The 15,542-nt window shown below is 33.3% G+C and overlaps 1 long non-coding RNA gene across 2 annotated transcripts; it reads right to left on the bottom strand.

The window, feature by feature from the left end:
* Positions 1-744: 744 nt before the first annotated feature.
* On the bottom strand, positions 745-12,313 carry LOC143084370 (uncharacterized). Of its 2 annotated transcripts, none has more exons than XR_012981032.1 (5): positions 12,248-12,313; positions 6,528-6,857; positions 5,573-5,641; positions 3,304-3,417; positions 745-813 (listed from the first exon to the last, which is right to left on the bottom strand). It is a non-coding gene; the product is annotated as an uncharacterized LOC143084370 (long non-coding RNA). The 2 variants fall into 2 exon arrangements; XR_012981033.1 differs by having other exon boundaries at positions 6,486-6,857.
* Between the last annotated feature and the right edge of the window lie 3,229 nt (positions 12,314-15,542).

A 15,542-nucleotide genomic window follows, 5' to 3' on the forward strand; every position in this document is an offset into this window, starting at 1 on the left:
GATCCGCCTCTTAGACAAACAATTTATCCTAATCCAGACAGACAGAAAAACGAACAGACAAACGGACAAACGGACCGGGTAAACTAATATGCCCCTCAACATTTTGTCGCTGGGGAACTAATCGACATAACTCATAGAAAATGGAATTCATTACAAATGATTATAATAAGATACTGGAATTGTCCTGGACTATACTGATTTTAATATTTCATTTACTGTTATCTGTTTTATCTCCTTTTTCAGTTCCTTGTTATCTGTTTTAAGCCAAATCATTTGCTGTTTTGTTACTAGTGCTTCCCTCCTTTTTGGCCTCCTCATCAGACTACTATCATATTAGTATATTTTGAAACACAAACGTCAAACACGTGTTAATAGAGACACTGACATAGGTTCAAATCATGAAAGATATATTTTGTTTTGAAATTGTTCTTATTTTATGTTTTCTGCAATATATGACATGTAAACACTCGCCATTATATAGGCTAGTCAGCCACAATGCATAATCAGTAAATTTAGGTGAACGTACTACATTGTATTAAAGAAAATAGAAAGTTGGTTTAATGCATACAATAAACTAACAAGTCACGTACCAAACGTTGAAACCATTATGCAGCAAATATGGAGGAGATAATACCAATAATACAGTAATAAACGAAAACCGAAGATTGAGCATAAACATGTCATTCAATGTACAAGAAAATATAAAGAGTTGTATTTTGTAATACATGTACACAGTTGACTCACCTAATATTTTGTCCAATATTTGACTGTGTGTGCATTTTCTTTTGCATTCTGATCGCCTTTTAAAAAAGTCTAGATTTGTAGAAAAAAAAAAAAAACATTTCTTTAATTCAATGAAGATAATTGTTCTATCCAAAATGATTATATGGTAACATGATGTTTTAACGTAACACAATTAAACAGGAGTGCACATGTCCTGTCTGCTTTATGGATCATTGATTGTATGTTAAAAGTCTTATATACAATTAGAAAAAAGTATTGCAACACCGAATTGAAATTTAAATTTAAAAAACACTCTTTTTTGTGATATAATTTGTAAAAATCGAACTAGTTAAACATTATTTAAATCTCACCTGAGTTTAATCAATAAATATCGACTCGATAAGTCCTTATCTGCACATGCAGCTACTGTACCCGTAAACAATAAAACAGATGTGTTATGCTCATTGTTTTCAACACTATAAATAACCAAGTTTATAAAGTTATGTGATTGACACCTTGTAATTGGTCCTCTACAACTCTTAACTGCAGCAAGATGGCAGATTATCAGCATGAAAGTAGCAGGTATGTCGCTAGGACAATTGCACGTATTGTTGGTCATCACCATTCCACTATTAGGCGTTTTGAGAATAAAAATCAGGCAACAAACGATGTTAAAGACCTTCCGAGATAAAGAAGACCCCCTATAATATCTGCTCAGGAAAATCAAGCATAATTAAGGTTGGTCAGAAGGAAATTCATTGCAAACAATACAATTTTAAAAAGAGAGTGTTTGTTATACAGGAGACTTTAAACAGTAACTGTTTGAGATCGACTCATCGCTACTGGTTATCGTACGATAAGACCATTTCGGGACCTTTGCATACGGACAGACAGTGGTCCGTACAGTGGTCCGTAGCCAATGTAGTGCAGAGATCGCCAAAAATTGGAAATTAGCATCGTGGAGGAAGATCCATTGTTTCAATGGAATTCGGTTTATCTACCTTGGCCCGATCGTAGCCTGGCTTTGAACCATATCGAACACAAAGAGGACAACATTGGGCGTTAAGTGCGCGAAAGGACACCCAAGTTCAAACTCGTCATGAAAAAAACAATGCCCTTCATCAGGAATGGTTGCAACAAAACCTCAGGAACAAATTAGTCGACTGGTGGAAGAAATCGAAAGACGTTAAGAGGTGGTTATCGGATTGAATGGAGGCTGCACCAAGTACTTATTTGTTGGCGTATTACGATCAACAATGATGTCAATAATCATCTTAAGATTAATTTTGAAATGGCAGACATTGTAAAGTTCGACTACTGTAAAAGTTGTAAAATGCATTTTTTTTTCATACATTTTTTTCATTCGTTTTAATGTCAATTTATCATTAACTACGTTTCAATATTATTTTGCAAAAATAAGAGGCTGTTTTTCAAGATTTAAAAAATCAAGGTGTTGCAATACTTTTTTGCATGTGTACAGATATAGGTTAACTACAAGTTTTACATACACTAACCATTTTTAAATAAATCCATGACAAGAGGTCGAGGTCAGATAAAACTTGTCAGACCAACAATTTCCCCTTTACATAAGTACTTGCACTTATTATAGTTCTCCTATTCATTATGGTGTTCGAAAACAAACCAAATCATAATTAACTTATCATAGATACTTGGATTGCATTTTATTATTTGCGATAGACACGCGTTCCGTCTACAAAAGACTCACCAGTAACTAAAACATAACAATGACCAACGAACCATTAAAATTATGATATGTTTAGATTATACTTGAAAAAAAGACATTTAAACCTTACTACTCCCTATACTATGTTGCAAGGAACTCATATACCAAATATAGTTTTATTTTTATTCATTATGGTTAGAAATTTATATTACAAAACACGTTGTAGGCAGTCTCTAAACCATACAAATGTGTTCAAGGACATTAGCCATATGACAGACGGACACTTCGTTACATGAGTAATCTGCATACACTGTTTGAACTTTCCGTGTCTAGATCTGAAATGTAAAGCTTTATACAAATTATTTACGCAGCCGCCACCGGAATGAAAACCTTATATCTCACTTATAGTACAACTTTCATAGCAAGCTAAAAAATCTCTAGAGCGTGCAAAGTAAACAGCTGGTACTGTTATGACGGTCGATGATCACATTGGATACAGCTAAAAAAATAAGTTTATTTCTAGATTATAGTTAAATCACTTAGAGCTGTAGATTAACCGGCTTTCCTATGTCATGCAGGTCATCGGCAATGTATTGAAAAATATCTTAATAAGTTACATATAGCAATTAGATGATCTTTATTTCAAAGTACATACTTTTCGGCAAAATGATTTAAATATTTGTTTACGTAGTTCAACATGTTGTCTGATGAAAACCACTTTTGCCTACTGTAGTCGCATGAAAATAACTCAGGATGGTACTGTATGAGTGAATTGACGTCAAGTAAAATCATATACTTTAAACCTTAAAACTCAAATGTAGATTACAGCATCAAAATTATATATCAATCGAAATAAAAATATTGCAACATTTTTTTTTATAAACAAACCAATGTACCGTCTATTCTTTTGAAGGTTGTCTTGAAAAACGATAGATAAAGTAAAGACAAAACGATGGATACAAGAACACTTAATGTTGTTGTCAGTAGAACACTCGTCAAACAGCTATGATCTAAAATATACCAAATTATAATTTAAAAATAATAATTGAATTGACAGATGTAGACCTAGCACATAAGAATGAGAAAACTGCACAGCTTTCAGTAAAAGAGTTTAAAGAGAGTTGCGAAGCAAGACAATTTTTTTTTAAATTGAAATGTTTTGAGAAAATTCATTTTCAGTATATATTGCTTTTTCGTTCGTTTTCAGTGTCCTATATGTGTTTGGTTTTGTAATACCAGTGTTGTGCCTTTCAGGAAAAGTGTCTGTCAAGATATGGTTATCAATTGTTATATTGATTCATAAAATTATGATTTGTTATTCTCAACTAATTAATGGATATTTTCTATACACGTTTTAGATAAATAGTCGTTCTTGGAAATAATGTTGTCTATAAGTCTTCCGGTTGATGTTTATAATTTCCCTGTGGTATCATATTCCCAATTAAATACAATTGTGTTTGGTTTGAGCTTTACATTAACATGATTGGCTTATTTAATCGGAATGGGCCAAAGAATAAATCAATGCAGTGGTATAACTACCGTCATGTTCAGGAACATATTTAACACATGAATTACTTCGATTTGTAGTAAATATTTTGTTGTAATGTGGTCCATTATATGTATATATGTTCGTTTGATTTGTTTTAACTTTTGATTTTGCCATTTAATCAGGGATTTTCTGTTTTGAATTTTCATCGAATTCAAGTATTTTTTTTATTTTTCCTTTTATTATTTGATTTATATTTTTTATATTTTAAGAATCATGGAGGAGGCATTATATTTCGAAATGATCTCCTGTTTAAATACAACTTCGTTAAAATATAACCTAACTAAACGATTTGAACTATTACATAAACAAAGGGAAGGAAAAAGATAACGCTTTCCTTGTCGACGTCATTGGTCTCACACTTTTATGGGTTTATGCATTGCATGAACCAAGTCAAGATTATGACTGTTGTTCAATTCGGTCCTTTGTTTGACCGTTCTTGAATATTCGTCTCACAGATGACAACGAATATATTCCATTTGTCGTAAAATCAATATAGTCCCTTTCATCAGTTTGTATCAATATGAACAACACGTATATGCCACATGTAGAGCAATATCTTTCTAATCAAATGACAAAATCAAAAGTTCAAACATATCAAACGAATATATATATATATATATATATATACATTTGAACAATTTGAGAAAACTTTCAAGGAGCACTAGGTGTCAAATTCATGTTCACCGATTTGATTCAATTTTCATATTTGATTTAAAGCAATGCAAAATTTTCATCCAAATTATTGAAAGTATTAAATAAAAAAAAATTCGTTTCGTGTACATTTTGGTCAAGACGCCATCTAAAAATCTTTCGAGTTGACCTCTGAAAGTGAATAGTTCATCATATATGTTTCATAGTGTATTGTGACAAAATTAGACCATAATGACTGCTAAAAGCGAGTAAATATTTCACTATTTCACTTTCATTAATGATTTAACAAAAAATATCAAATTTTTGGAATAATAGAATTAGCCTTAAAAGGCAATAAAACGTATATGGATAATAACAGAAAACGAATATGATGTACTATCGTATAAATTAGAGGAATAAAATCAAACAAGAAATTTTTTAAAAGCCATTAACATATTGGCGGCATTTGCCCATGAATGAAAATTATTAAACGCTAATATCTGGTACAGACAAAACAAACATCACCAGTTTTTTTCATAAATTCATTGAGCTTAAACCTGCTAACAAGAATAAACAACGTTAGAGGAGAATTAATGGTTTAGGAGTCCAAATGTGAAAAATAAGGATAGAAGACATGGTTTCCTTGTAATATCATGTAGAAACTACACAAAGAGTCGCTACTACATATCATCAAGATAAATGCAGTGTTCGATGGTAAGCATTCTTCAGGTGTTTGGTCGCGTAAAAGGTTCCTTGTGCAATCTAAATATTTTATTTCTCAGAAGTTATAGGAATAGGAATAGAGATCACCGTTACAAAGGGATAAGTCAAATAATATACTGTGGATGACCAATATTGATTGATGAGTAAACAGTTCTTGTTGCAATAGTGGCAGACATCGCTCTGATTATAATGCTAAAACGCATTGGAGAGATACCTTTTAAAATGTATCAGATGATGAATAGTAATCATTCAATGTATATTACCTTGATCAATAGGTTTGCAGCTTTGGTTGTTATTTCTGTTTTTTGTAAACGTAGTGGTATTGTACATTTCTTGAAAGAAATATTTTCATTATAATTATCATAATTATTTAATTATTTGTGAGTTTTAGTGCCTCATTCAACTTGGATACACAATGTGGTTTTAATATCAATCTATTTAAATATAGCAATACAACTGAAAATTGAATAGTTGTAATGGTTATGAATATTGTTAATTACAGTCTGTTCAAATCTGTACAGTAGCGTCTTCAGGTAAAATTTGGTAAAGGGAATTAGACGCTTTAAATAAAAACAATAGTGTTCCCTTGAACAAAAAGACTAAAATCCATTAATTAAGGATAACATTATATCTGTCCCAGGAGTATATTACCTAAGCCGTATTGGACACAACTTTTTGGATTTTTCGGTCCTCAGTGCTCTTCAACTTTGTTCTTGTCTTGCTTTCTAACTTTTTTGATCTGAGCGTCACTGATGAGTCTTAGATGTAGACGAAACGCCAGTCTTGCGTATTAAATTATAATCCTGGTACCTTTGATAACAATTCCTTTTACTTATACTTAACATTATACTTCCAAAATTTGAATAGTAAGAGAGTTTAAATAAAAGTTTACTTCGAAAAGTATAAAATGCAAACCTCTCGACTACCCTTATTCATTATTCTATACAAGTGTTAGTCATGTAATAACTGGTATTACTGGCTTTGCAAACAAAAACCAATGGAAAAAGTTTCTATCTTAATGAAATGATGGGTGTTATTTTGAACAGCGGTATACTACTGTTGCCTTTATTTATTGACGATCATATTATATGTTTCAGAAAAACTTATCTAACAAGATACATACATATCAGAACTGGTTGTAAGGTTGTAAGTATATACAGAAGAAGTAATACTCACTTAATACAGATATTGCTTGTTTTTGTAGTGTAATAACTGTACCTTTCATTTTTAATACTGTCACCTCAACTTGAGCTGTGTCGCGTTGCCTACCATGACGACAAGTCCAGTTTCCATTGATACGGTAGTCAATTTTGCCGTGTACGATGAATATTGTTTCATTAGTTTTTGTATTTTGTGATAAAGTTCCATTTTTGTAATATGGTTCGCATTTACTTGTTGGTGTCGGTGTGATGCAGTAACCTTGCTCTGTTCCATACTGGTCTAGAATCCGTACGTTGAAATGAAGTGTGTTTACTTTACATATTAGTTTGAGTTCATATAAAGTAACTTTCCAGTTTAAACAAACGTAGGTCGTACATGATCCCCTTCCTAAAATAAACAGTATGACATGTATAACCAAACAGTTTAGACTAAAAATCAATAGCAATCTTACTTACTGATAAATAGTGTAGATATAAACAAATAATGCGGGGAATCATGAAAAGTAAAACAAAATTTTTGTAATTTAAAAATAAAAAAAAACAAATAACATGAAAATACACAAGTTAATAGCTTGTTAACACGACGGTTAGAGAGGAATGTAGTTAGAAGCACTGATATATTAAATGTAGAATACTTACTTGAACTAACATAAGTCAAACTTCAATGGTTATTTTTTGTAGTTTAGGTAACTAATAAATAGTCTGGACTTTCAAATGTTCGGAAAAGGCTTTAAGGGCATACGATACAGTTTCGATAACATGATGATTTTGTAAGGCATGAAAGCGCTAGTGACAATATTTTAACGAACAGTTATTATTTGATGTGAAATGTAGTTTGCGAATTTAAAACATTTAATATATATATATAGATTAGCATCCTGTAATTATACTGAAGAGATTAGTAGATGATCATTTCTGTACACTAAAAATACTTCGTGTATTGTATCAGAGATCCTTGTTTAATTCCTACGACAAGGTAACACCTCCCGAAACGAAAGCTTATTTTTATAAGCTAGAGTTAGAGGAGAGGATAAGGTCTCTGCGCAATGCTAGGTGGTGTTGTCGTATAGAAGTTAGAAATAAAAAGTACAGGTTCCAGCCCCGGCGCCGGGGAGGAAGTTACGAATCAGATCTACTCTAACATCGTTAGGTTGATTTTCTAGGCACTTTATACATATTCTAACGCCTGGTATTTCTTAATCATAAGAAATCCGATGGACAAGGTATAATTTGCAGTTGTCACTACACATAGGCAGAGATATACACATATTAATTTACAGTGATTGTATGCTTCTAAAAATAGATTAGCATCCTGTAATTATACTGAAGTGATGAGTAGATGATCATTTCTGTACACTAAAAATACTTCGTGTATTGTATCAGAGATCCTTGTTTAATTTCTACGACAAGGTAACACCTCCCGAAACGAAAGCTTATTTTTATAAGCTAGAGTTAGAGGAGGGGATAAGGTCTCTGCGCAATGCTAGGCGGTGTTGTCGTATAGAAGTTAGAAATAAAAAGTACAGGTTCCAGCCCCGGCGCCGGGGAGGAAGTTACGAATCAAATCTACTCTAACATCGTTAGGTTGATTTTCTAGGCACTTTATATATATATATATATACATATATATATAATAATAATATAACATCTACACACGCTTAAAAACACGTGTCTCATGTCTATCTCTAGATTCACCTTCCGTGACAAGGTAACACTACGACTATTGAAGTTATATTTTTATATAGCGGATGTGGTCGAGTGGTCTAGAGCGCTGGACATGAGGCTAAGCGAATGGTGCTGTAGTGTATCAAAGGTGTGAGTTCGAATCCCGCTGAGGGACGGACAAAAATTTGTCAGTATAAAATCTAACTCTAACACTGTTTGGTGTAATTTTCAGACTTATATATATATATATATATATATATACAGCCCAGGTGGTCGTGTGGTCTAGCGGGACGGCTGCAGTGCAGGCGATTTGGTGTCACGATATCACAGTAGCATAGATTCGAATCCCGGCGAAAGCAAATTTACAGATCTAACATTGTTGGGTTGATGTTTAGACGAGTTGTATATATATATAATTTTTGCTTCTTCCCTCGCCGGGATTCGAACCCATGCTACTGAGATATCGTGACACCAAATCGCCTGCAATGCAGCCGTCCCGCTAGACCAGACGACCACCTGGGCTTCAAAAATAAAGCTTTCGGTGGCCGTGTGTTACCTTTCCTCGTCAGTTTTAATCTAGCGTCGTACATAGTACATGATATATAAGGCATGGAGATGTTATTGTTACAGATCAATTATCTATAGTAAAGGATCCTACATTTTAATGTAAGATACAGTCACAGAAAATAATTATATTTATAAGTACGTCTAAGTCAGTGACATCTCTACAACAGATTGTTACAACTGATCACCAGCAATGATGGTGATACATGGCATATATATACAACTCGTCTAAACATCAACCCAACAATATCAGATCTGTAAATTTGCTTTCGCAAATTTTTTGTTCTTCCCTCGCCGGGATTCGAACCCATGCTACTGAGATATCGTGACACCAAATCGCCTGTACTGTAGCCGTCCCGCTAGACCACAAGACCACCTGGGCTTCATAAAAAAATGAAGCTTTCGGTGGCCGGCTGTTACCTTTCCACGTCAGTTTTAATCTAGCGTCGTACTATAGTACATGATATTAAGGCATGAAGATGTTATTCTTACAGATCAGCTAAATTATCTATAGTAAAGGATCCTAAAAATTAATGCAAGATACAGTCACAGAAATTAATTATATTTATAAGTACGTCTGAACCTGTGACAACTCTACAACAGATTTACCCATCGGACCACCAGCAGTGATGGTGATACATGGCTGTGTACATTATGTATAAAAAATACAACTCGTCTAAACATCAACCCAACGATGTTAGATCTGTAAATTTGCTGCTTTCGCAAATTGTTTGTTCTTCCCTCGCCGGGATTCAAACCCATGTTACTGAGATATCGTGACACCAAATCGCCTGCACTGTAGCCGTCCCGCTAGACCGCACGACCACCTGGGCTTCATAAAAAATGAAACTTTCGGTGGGTGGGTGTATGTACCTTTCCACGTCAGTTTTAATCTAGCGTCGTACACAGTACATGAATACATAAATGACTGAATAAATATTCAACGGGTAATCTTACAGGGCGATGGATTATATAATCATGATTCAGTACACTACAACATATAATATATAACAAGTCAAAAAGGGTACAACATCACCATTAAATAACTATAAAATGAACAAATATAAGATATTTCGGATAACAGATATCCTTCTTCGGTAATAGCACGATGTCAAATGAATCATGTCAATATATTAAAATTGAGACACTATCAAAATCGTTTAAATTTATACAATTTCAGCGAACATCACAGACGCTGGTACAGTTTTAAAATTTCCAAACACGGCGCAAAGACTACAAAGATATGCCAAAATAAAAACAGTTATTTGCAGTGTGAACTGGCACAACTCTAAATTTCCAAAGGTGGTGACAGTTAGGATGTTACAACTGCATGGATAGCAGTCTCCAAATAAAAAAACAAATAATGCCCTTACCGATCCAAGTTGGTATAATATTTCAAATTAGACAACGGTAGGGCAATTGCAACAGAAACTACATATTTAAACTCCCAAACGAATAGCAGTTTAATGATTAGAAAAATAAGTTTTATTTAATAAGGTAAAATAATTGAACGCGGCTACGTACTTGTACATCCATCCCAAATGAGTGGAGCCCTGTCATTTAAACTGGTATGATTTAAAACATCTTCAAACTGTAAATCAAGAACGTAAGCCGGAGTTTCTGGAAACAAGTGATAGGAGGAAAAAAGTGATGACAGGAAAATGAATGACTCTTTCTATGTTTTTTCGTTGATGTCCTCTGTGGAAACTGTCCTTAACTTTCTTATCCAAAATCTTTCCCGAACGACTCTGTCGACCTTCGACCAACCCTCGTTGTAGTCTATGATTGTGATGGTAAGGTTTTTGAGATCAACTTGGGCGTGCCCAGGTGATCTCAAATGACGGCTTACGGGTAGGTCGGTCTTGCAAGTGTAATCACTTCGATGACCATTAATGCCTTTGTTGAATAGCTGCTCTGTCTCGCCAACATACTACATGCCACATCCGACAGACAAATCAGCCGATATTATAGCGGTTGTATGACGCATATATAACCCACCGTAAATGCATCTTTTCTCGATTTGTCGAAGTTTAACATCAGCCCCTCCATGACCTTTCCTGTAACTGTATCGTATTCTCTTACACTGGGTAGTAGTAGAAATGTGCAATTTGAATCTCTATGAAGGGTACGGACCTGAATGTAGACGATTTGATTATTTCGTTCGAGAACTTCTATGAAGTATATGCGTCATACAACAGCTATAATATCGGCTGATTTGTCTGTCGGAACGAACATAAATTGCTTAGATATAAACAAAAAAAGAAGATGTGGTATGATTGCCAATGAGACAACTATCTACAAGAGATCTAAATGACACCGCAATAAAGAACTATAAGTCACTGTACGGACATAAAAAAAACAATAAAAAAAGAAAAAACAACAACAAATGAATGAAAAACAAATATGTAACATGTAGATAAACGACATCAACTGAAATACAGGTCCTGACTAGGGACAGGCACATACATACATAATGTGGCGGAGTTAAACATGTTAGCGGGATCCCTCCACCTTACCTGGGACAGTGGTATATCAGTACAACATAAAAACCAACTATAACAACCAGTTGAAAATGGCTTAACTCATCAGATGGAAAAAAAGTGAATGGACATGACCGGGTACTTGTACATCTCAACAACAAAAAGACACTAGGAATAGAGTGTATCTTGTATTCTAGAAATGGGTATATCAGGAACCCTTTTATCAAAATTATCACATTTTGTTTCAAAATAAGATAAAGGAATATTTACAGCTTTCCAATCTTGAACTTTCCATTTCTAAGTAGCAACATTCCAGCAGCACCTGTTGATACGATATTCCCTTGCTTGAACTTCCTATCACGATTTTCTTGATAAAGGGTTGTTGCTCACAAAGAAGCTATTAAATCAAGAGTTCCCAATAGTGAAGTTGAAATCATCACTCCGTAAATTTTAGGGACGCCATCACGAGTTGGTTGACGTTATTCAGTAACAGTTTCACAAATGATATCGGATATGTTCCTTACGTCGTAACTACAATCCCCGTTCCCTTTCATGAATGTGACTTACCGAATTAGACTATTTAACGGATTTGTGATCACATAAGCAACAAGACGGGTGCCACATGTGGAGCAGGATCTGCTTACCATTCTGGAGCACCTGAGATCACCCCTAGTTTTTGGTGGGGTTCGGGTTGTTTATTCTTTAGCTTTCTTTGTTGTGTCATGTGTACTATTTTTTTTCTGTTCGTCTTTTTCATTTTTAGCCATGGCGTTGTCAGTTTGTTTTCGATTTGTGAGTTTGACTGCCCCTCTGGTATATTTCGTCCCTCTTATATAATACTCATTATTTTATTAAAATTACTATCTACAGACTTTTTATTAGATTTTTTACGCTTACACTAAGTTTTACTGTATCCAACCGAGCTTCTTCAGTTTGTTTTCGAAGTAAGAGTTTGAATGGCCCTTATATCTTTCTCTTCTCATTTCGATAGATTGTACGAGACCAATTACAACATGAAGTTTTTTTTTATTACAAGCGGCTCTCCAGAATAAATTCTTATTTAACTTACCATATACTTGATGTAAATGTAGTAAAAACAACATTCCTATTAATCTTTGTAACATCCTGTGAAAAACTGAAAATTAAAAACACGATAATTTAGTAGAAGTCGGACCTAATTGCATATTAATCTATGCATCAATTTAAATTATGCAAGGAGTAAAATTATCTTATAAACAAGAGAAGAGTAAAAAACTTGAATTAGTTATTTTTCTATGTTATACAATTATAAAGTAATAACAAGCTGTGCGACTTCTCAAATCTTACATTTTTCAGTGCAGCTAACTAATACTAAAAATAATATTATGTTTAAATAGGAGAGGTAAAAAAAATATTCTTAACAGTTGTGTTATTTTAAGTTATAAAACATAAGGCTGAGTTTGTTTTATATGTAGCAGTGGCTTTTGAGGCCAGTCGTGAGCATATTTTAGTTGGCTATCCAAAACAATAGAAGCATTATTTTATGATCACGGATACATGAATACAAAAAAACATCATTCAACATTATGTTATATTCTTAATCAGTATAAAAACAAACAAATACACAAACAAATATGTCACAAAAGAAATATAAAAAGGCACATAGACAAGGAAAATTAGCAAAACCGAATGACAAAAATAGAAATACCATATTACAATAACAAACTGTAAGTATAAGTACCGAGCCACGTCATACGGATATTACCAGAAAAAGAGACTTTACAGTTGAAGTAATAATTTATCAGGACATATAACAGAACACTAAAACACGTAATTAAGATAATAAATAACATCAGAGCCTTTGTAATTCATACTTCAAAACCCTTGTGTATTATTGTATTGTTGATACGGAATATTTTTCAAGAAGGTCTTGGTTTCTCTCGATAAACAAGTTGTTGAATGTGGAGGTAGACATTAACAACACAATCCCGTTATTTTATTGTGAAACTTACTGTGCTCTTCAACTTGCCGACCTATTATTATTTTCATGTGAGTCGGAGTTCCTTTAGACACTTGTCAAAAACAGGAAGACCAAAGAAGCCATATTATTAACTTTTACATTCAGATACATTGATGATGTTCTTTCTTATCTTTTATGAAATTACAGAAACAAACGGTCATCTCAGTACAATAATCTATGACAAACGAGGCGATTTTAACTTATAACTTAAATTTTCTAAACCTAACATCAATAAACAAACTTCACATGCATATGTAATAAACATTTCACAACTTACTTGATATGCAAGAGCGATACTGCTACCTAAGACTTTATTATGAGAAGAAAGTTGACAAACCAAGTGTATGTAAAAAAAACTCTCGTCTTTTTTTCAATATATTCACTAGAAGATACCAAAACAAATAATACTTTCAATTACTAGTATTACGTTTGTTTTGATCACACATTGTTGTTATAATTTGGGAGATTTATGCGAATGGCATACAAGTGAGACCTAAAGCTTGCTATATAACAAGGTTTAATCCCATCCTTCTCTACAAAATGACATGCCTGTTCTAAGTTGGGAGTATGTCAGTAGTTTTTCATTCTTCTAATGTGCTGGACTCTTCGTTTTTACGTTTCCTTGAAGGTCGGTTTATGTTTGTTTGTTATTTGGCTGGTTTATTGAATAAACATTGCAGCACTTGTAGACATTCTCAGATGGGTATGACAGTTAAAATTCTTCCTCATATGCAAAAGTTTGAATAAAAAAGTGTGCTTTTTTTCATCTTTTCCGCATAACCTGCATACAGCCTCTTAATGCTTTCATATTATAAACTTGACAGTGAATTGGGGTGCCATAACACTCAGTATTCTGTATTATATTCTACACTATTTTTACTGAATTTTAAAATTTCTATGGATCAAAACTAACCTCAATACTAATTAAGTTTATGTCTACAAAAAAAGTGTAACATGTACTACTGATATCAATTAGGTTATATTTACAAAATTATCCCGACCTCATACCCAATTTCATTAGAGTTAAACTCCACTGCCACTGGTCACCTACGGTGGTTAACAGTTCATTGGTATTTTCTTTTTATTAACGTTCGAAAGAACTTTATAAAAACGTCATTCTGCTGTTGTTTCCATACAATTATGTAGAAACGTGTGTTGTTTGATTCAAAATCAGACATGGACACCCGAATGCTCTATTATCTGAACAAGTCGTTTGGAAATAGGCACTCATGATCATGACTTTATCGCTATTAGACATTCTCGATTTTCCCTAGAAATTCAATGTTAAGACAAAGAAATAGCTACGTTTGTAAGCGTAACAAGACACAAAACTTGCGTGTCTTCTTTAAATTTATTTTTATATATAGTAAAAATCATCTTGTAGCTTTTCTGGCAAATAAAGAAAACAAGCTAGCCTTGTTCATCAACTTTCTATAATGGTGATTAGATCGCATTTAATAAAGCAAAAATAGTTGACAATGTGTGGTGAAAGGGAAGGCGAAATTACAAATGTTTGTATATTGCCAATTCTTTTAGTTCTGATAAAGCCCATATGCGAAGTATTTTATTTACGTTGAAAATAATTAATTAGAAGACTAATATATTTATAAAACATATTCGATTTGTCCTTTTCCTGATCCGTTGCTTATTTTAATATATAACATATGGTGAAGTATCCTACAGTTTTCATTAGTTATGAAGGTTATGTATACGTATCCGAAGCCTTGTTTCTATTTTTAAGTATATTGACGCTTTGTTTCTATTAACATGTATTTTGACGGTCAATATAAACAAATCTTGCTAAATTGATATTTATGACGTCATGACGTAACACATAGCAACCATGAAGGAAGCGCTGTAGCAGACGAAAATAAAATTTGCAAAAATACAAGGAAGATAAAGCAACAAGCTTTAAAGTTGTTCACAGAATATTGATATTTTCAATAAACATGATAAAATGTTAAAATTATATATGGACCTCGACAAAAGTCCATAATTGCTAATTAATGAACGTGCGGTGGTTGATATCAGTTTTTCATTGGTCAAAATTCGATTATGACGTCAATAATTTTTTTTTTTTTTGCTTCTCTCTGAATTTTCTATTGTGACGTCACGAAAAAAACGAAAAATGCCTGATGACGTCACACATCTTTTTAGGAATCTTCAAAAGAAAGGATTGAATTATAAAAAAAAAATGAAGATGTGGTATGATTGCCAATGAGACAACTGTCCACAAGATACCAAATTATAGGCTCCTGACTTGGGACAGGCACATACATAAATAATATGTCGGGGTTAAACATGTTAGCGGGATCCCAACCATCCCCTTACCTCACCTGGGGCAGTGGTATAAAAGAACAACATA

Source organism: Mytilus galloprovincialis, chromosome 7 (genome assembly GCF_965363235.1).
Source record: "Mytilus galloprovincialis chromosome 7, xbMytGall1.hap1.1, whole genome shotgun sequence".
NCBI classification, from domain to species: Eukaryota; Metazoa; Mollusca; class Bivalvia; order Mytilida; family Mytilidae; genus Mytilus; species Mytilus galloprovincialis.